Source organism: Nerophis lumbriciformis, linkage group LG31 (genome assembly GCF_033978685.3).
Source record: "Nerophis lumbriciformis linkage group LG31, RoL_Nlum_v2.1, whole genome shotgun sequence".
In the NCBI taxonomy this organism is placed as follows: domain Eukaryota; kingdom Metazoa; phylum Chordata; class Actinopteri; order Syngnathiformes; family Syngnathidae; genus Nerophis; species Nerophis lumbriciformis.
The window spans coordinates 25400256-25406862 of NC_084578.2; positions in this window are offsets into that span (position 1 = coordinate 25400256).

Sequence of the window (6607 nt, forward strand, 5' to 3'; positions counted from 1 at the left end):
GGCAAGATGTACGCTCATATCTGAGCGTTGCGGTCTTCCTCCCACACAAATCAAACCATTTTGATCAAAAAACGGCTTTAGATCTCTGATCTTTGTGTCGTTATGAATGTCCTTTTCTGCCTTTAACTCAGTTATTTCCTTCTGGTAATTTTGAACTTGTGCCTTGAAAGTCCAGTATTAGCTAGATCCTCAGCTGTCAGTTCTCTTTGGTGTTGGCACGGCAATTGTAAATGACTCTCTTAATCCAGTTCTGAACACAGTTTTCAGTTTACTGCAGTTTTCCAGCTGTAGTAGTTCATTTTGTGCCGGCTGTTCTGTGTTGTTTAACTGAACTGTGACATGACTTGATTTGAGCTCAGCCTTTATTTCTTCCGAGGGCTCTTCATACAACAACTCTGGCTGAGTCTTTGAATTCAACGATGGTGGTCCTGACCACCAGAACTCTTCTTCTTTTAGCTTTGAGGCTGTCTGACCTCTAGTGGTAGTCAGCTGGATTATGTTTCCCACTACAGTGCAACCAGCTTTCAGGATTAGTCAGTGACTGGATTTCCATCACTTTATTTGCAACAAACTGAATCACTATCGGCAGCACGGTGGAACAGGGGTTAGTGCGTCTGCCTCACAATATGAAGGTCCTGAGTAGTCCTGGGTTCAATTCCGGGCTTGCATGTTCTCCCCGTGACTGCGTGGGTTCCCGCCGGGTACTCCGGCTTCCTCCCACTGCCAAAAACATGCACCTGGGGATAGGTTGATTGGCAACACTAAATTGGCCCTCGTGTGTGAATGTGAGTGTGAATGTTGTCTGTCTATCTGTGTTGGCCCTGTGATGAGGTGGCGACTTGTCCAGGGTGTACCCCGCCTTCCGCCCAAATGCAGTTGAGATAGGCTCCAGCACCCCCTGCGACCCTAAAAGAGACACGCGGTAGAAAATGGATGGGTAGATGAATCACTATCATGGAGTCCGACCACATTCGGATTCGGTTTGGGTGCATGTTCATTGCCTTCAGTAGGTTATCACCCATTCTTGCTGCAATCAAAGCTCCCATTAGCTCGAAACGTGGTAGAGTGAGTTTCTTGATGGGTGCAACTCTTGACTTTTTGTCATGTTGACAAAACCATGATGCCTTTAATTATATCAGACTTTTATTGAATCGGTTTTATCTTTTTGGCTGGTGTCATGGTTTGGAGAGCTGCCTCTGAAGGAGAGAAATCGATTAAGCCAAATAATCAGTTCAGTTCAGTTCAGTTTCAGTTTATTTCGAACATACATACGATACAATGTAATGCATCACACATTTCCAGTTGTTTCATTACAGCACGTCCAAAAAGGAGTAGGAAGAAGCAGAGCTTATTTAATTCTACCCCTTTTCATACCATACCAATTTTATCAAATTTCCTTGAACAGTGAACAAATAAATAATAAATACATAATATACCATAGTAAGCAAACAAATATTAAATACATAAATTAATCTTTGTCTCAATAAAAAAAAAAAAAACATTTAAAAGGGTTTTAAGATGTTCTAATTCTTGTTCTGTGTACTTTGTGAACATTTGTAGTTTGAACAGTCTCTTAAACTGAATCATATTGGTGCTTTGTTTGATTTATTTGGTTAATCCATTCCATAATTTAATTCCACATACTGATATGCTAAAGGTTTTAAGTGTTGTATGAGCATACAAATGTTTTAAATTAGATTTTCCTCAAGGTTATATTTCTCCTCTTTTGTTTAGAAGAATTGTTGTACATTCTTAGGTAGCAGGTTATGGTTTGCTTTATAAATAATTTTAGCTGTTTGCAAATGCACCCATCCATCCATCCATCCATTTTCTACTGCTTGTCTCTTTCGGGGTCGCGGGGTGTGCTGGAGTCGATCTCAGCTGTATTCGCCAAATCATTGAATTTCAATAATTGTGATTTAATAAATAAAGGGTTTGTATGTTCTCTATATCCAACATTATGTATCATTCTAATTGATCTTTTTTGTAACACAGTTAGTGAATGAAGCGCGCATTTGTAGTTGTTTCCCCATATTTCTACACAGTAACTCAGATATGGTAACACTAGCACGCATTAGAGAATATGAAGTGATTTTTGGTCCAGTGGTCAAGTCGACTTATTGGTGAGCCTCTCCTGAGTTTGGAATACCTGTACACCAGGCAGGTACAGTGGATTGCCAACTCAATTAGAGCAGGAATCTCCCACACTCTTTATGGTGAGTTTCAGCTCCTCCTGTCTGGTCGGAGGCTTAGGGTCCCAAGATGCAGAACATCTCAGTATAGGAACAGCTTTGTTCCAGTCGCAGGTATTCTTTTAAACAAACTATAGCTATATTTCACAAATGTATTAATTTTTATATATTTAATAATTCATGGTAGTTTTATCCTAACCTGACTCTCGCCAGATACTTGTAGTTTGCTGAGCTCCACACAAGGATCTGGGCTCAAGGGCATTGCAAACTCCTTCAAGATAGCAAAAAATAATGAACCAATCAGGATTGGCGGGCGGGATTTCATAGATGCGACGTAGCGCCGAAGCGACTGTTTGATTAAAAAAACAATGGCGGCACGCAGCGAGGAGTCGTGTGCTGACATTAATTCTGCTATTGCAACTGTTAAACGACATCGATCGTCTACTGACATTGCTGCGTTGTTTCGGTAAAAGTTCTCTAACTTTTCGCTCTGTCGTTATCCAATATGTCGACTGTTCTGTTTTGGATTTCCCAGCGTCGCTCTCATCAGCGTCACGGGTTGATTTTGATGTGAGTGGTTGAAGTAGCACGTCATTCAAGATAACGGACAAGTGGTTCATCCAATCACATACAATGATTTTTTTTACAAGGCCCCACCTTCTGAAATACATCTCCTATTGAGAAGCCCCAGATCCTTGTGTGGAGCTCAGCGAACTACAAGGATCTGGCGAGAGTCAGGCCAGTTTTATCCTACTGTCCCTTACTAACTTTTACTCTGCCTCTTGTTATTGTTCATGTGACTTGTTGTTTCATTCTTCTTTTCCTGGTCCTGGTCCCAGGCAGCCTGTTGAGTACGTTGTCATATATGTCATGTTGTGATCTGTTTTGTGTTAATACCTTGGTTTATTTTAATAAATTCGCATGTGCCGTTCTCCTGTATTTTACACTGCAAAACAAATCTACTTTCAGGTACGAATAAAGTCACTTGACTTGACTTGACTTGATACTCAACTTTGTTTTCCCCAGCTTCTTCCATGTGTTTGGTTTCTGGCATAATTTCACATATTCCTTGTTGAATGTAGTCGTTGATAACATTCTTATATCCTTGCAGCAGCATCACATCTGTTTTCAGTTTCCTTTTGAAACATTCAAATTTTTTTCCGGCAATTCTCCGGTTGTCTGGAAGTTAAGGTGCCTGGTTTCCATGGCAACTCCACTTCATATCGCCCTTCTTTGTAACTGACTGATCTGTTGAAATGCTGTTGAGCCTCAATGCCATCCGCTCGTTTTTGTTGGAGATACCTAGCGAATCTATTTCACAAAATGTGCGCAGTTGATATGAAACTTGCAAACTCATCAATGCAGATTTTCATGCATTTAGCTTCATTAATGCTTGCCATGGACACTGGCTCTTGTACTGTCCAGCCAAATAAGGTTTCTATGGCAAAAAGAGACTCTTCACTTTGCCAGAAACTATTTTCCAATAGTAGTCAGCACCAATCAGCACGGACAGCTCCAGTTCTTCATCGCTGCTGCCTGAGACATCTGCTGTTGTCAGTCCTTCCTTTTCTAAATACTGCCAGATTTTCTCTCCAGGAACCAGCATTATGCTGAACTGACTTGTGGCATTTAATTGCTTCAATCTCAAGAGCTTGTTCTTCATTATAGATGTTTTTCAGTATTCGCTCCACAACATCACATCCCATTGTAACTGTAGGGTCGCTGCCAAAGGTGTGGAGTCTTAATGTCTCCTTCTTAAAAATAGGTAATCGTTCGTCTTTAAAAATATTATCTTCCTCCCCTCCCGGGATTTCGGCACCAAACAATTTGGGAAAATAGCCGTAACTATTCCCAATTAAAGGTCCAACGAGACGACTTGCTCCTTTTCTTTCTTGTATTTCGTGATCACACAACATACACTCATTCAATGTGTTCATCTACAAGCAATACAACTAGTTTTCGAGACTTCTAGAAGCTTCTTCTTCTTCGCCAACCTCAAAATAATTGCATTAGCGATACCTGTGGCTAACTATGTCACTACATTTAATGCAATCAAGCCAATGAATGAATCGACATGGAAATTTCTCTATTAGCCACACATTTGAACCGCTATATGACATTTTTGTTTAAACTTAATATACACAAAAACCGGAGCTGCTTTGAGGTACGTGTTCTGAGTTTCAAGCTCGTCAATCGAGGTACCATTGTATTACTGAGAGAAATTTTTAAGTGACACAAGCTCCAAACCTATGCAAACCATCGGGGTCATGTGGTCCCAAGCTAATTAAAGGAATAGCTCTAGTTCGCTGACATCCAAGGGTGAAGTCGATCGATGTCTACACAATGACAAGTATTATCGTCAGTCTGACAGCTGAGAGGTTTGGGTTAGAGAAGAGAAGAGGAGCAAAGAGTCACCCTTTTACACTTTGAGGAATAGACCAAAGAAGATCCACCAGCCCCGGCAGGAGTTGAAGAGCCTGAAGCGGCAGTTCTGGGAAACAATGGAAGAAGAGATAGAATCACATTCAGAGTTGCTTAACATTTACCGAAAGAGACTAATGACTTTGAGGAGAGCTGAGTGCCATAGGAGGAGGAAAGAGAGAGCCAGGAAGTGGGCGGCATTTCTAGCAACTGCTTGGTCAGAAATGCAGGAGGTCAGCTAACATGCTTCAGAGAATAAATTGACCGTTACCTAAGGAACACCTTTAGTGATTACAACAGGAGGAAATATATGGGCTATTGCTCGTCCTATAACCAACTCTGGAGTTCGATGAGAATTCAGGAAGTGGTCAAGAAGGCAAAAACTTAGCTCAGCCCCAGGGTTTAACCAGGAAGAGGTTTAAGCATCGGTAGAGGAGGTGCGCACCAGCAGGATGGTTGGAATGCGGCAACAGGGAGTCTGGACAAGATGGGAGCAAGCCGTGCAGCAAAAAGTCTCATTAGCTGAGCTGTTACGAGCCGAGCCCCATCAAATATGTTACCAATCCCATCCAACCAATTCTGCTGGGGAAAGTGGAGATTCCAGCCTGCGTGTTTTGCTCACAGAGAAGGACTCCAGCACACATCTTTAGCTGCTGTTCCAAAGCACTGGGCATGGGACCATATCGCTCGCGACATTACTAAGTCCTGAAGGCCATATCAAACACCATCAGCTCTGGCATCAGCGTCTGTAAGTGCCTTCGTCCGGTGAAGAAGACAATCACTTTTGTCAGGGATGGGGAAAAAAATAACAGTTTCTGCCAGAGCAACTTCCTCTGATTTCTTAGCAACAGTGCAAGACTGGGAGTTATGAGTTGACCTGGTAAGAAGCTCAAATTCCAAGAAACAGCTGCCAACAAAAAGCTACGGCCAGATATTTTGCTAATCGCAGAAGCCTCCAAGAATTGACCATCCCTTGGGAGGACCAAATTGATGAGGCCAATGAGAGGAAGAGGGCAAAGTATGTTGAACCAGTAAAATAATGTTGGATTAAAGAGTGGTGAATAAAATCTGAGCTCATTGAGGTTGGCTGCAGAGGGTTGGTTGGCCAGTCCCTCTGTAAGGCTTAAAACATGCTGGGCATCAAAGAAGTGAGACACCAAGGCTTACGTTTTCTTTGGCTAGATGCCTAATAAAAAAAAACATTGTATTTTTATGAATGGCAAACAAAAATAAGCAGCTTACTGTAGTAGTAGTTTGTAGTTTGTAGCAACAGGCCAACTGAAGAAAAGTATGGTTTTAGATCAGCTCAGATAGGTCTTTATTGTCATTGCACAAGTACAACAAAACTTTGTTTTCAGCAGAAACCCGTTCAAGATTAGACAAACAAACAGTGTACAGGGTTACAGAACAGGAACGCTGATGGGTCGCCACAAGGCGCCCCGTAAAAGATGGGGAAAAAGGTAAAACGCTGGGGAAAAAGATGAGTAAAAAAATACAATCTAGACTGGGCTCCTAAGAGGGCCTAGTCTGGAGTGGGAAAAAACCTCCATGCAATGCACACATAAACACGTTACATTTAATCACGACAAACTCGCAACAGAGGGGCGGGGAGTTGGGGCCCTGGAAGGCGACCGCTGCTATGAAGCGCTGCCATCCGACCATCACCCCGAGGGGAAACAAGCGGTGGTGAAGGCGTGGGGTGGGGGAGGGGAGGTGTGTGCGTGTGTGCCCAATTGTCTTGGGTGTGATGATGTAATGTTTTTAATAGACTGAGGCCGATCTGCAAAAGTTTTACTCCAGGTGTCATTGAAGAGGGAGGGAGGTCAAAAGCATCCATCATTGAGGTGTCCTCGGGGGTGTTTTTCAGTACAGCCTGGTCCTGTTTCCACAGCGTCAAGGCCATTCAAGGGAGTCAAATCGTAGATTAGGATGTTTGTTTTCCGCGAGCAGACAAAACCACGACTTGTCTGTTCTATTCGTCCATGCTGGGTGCG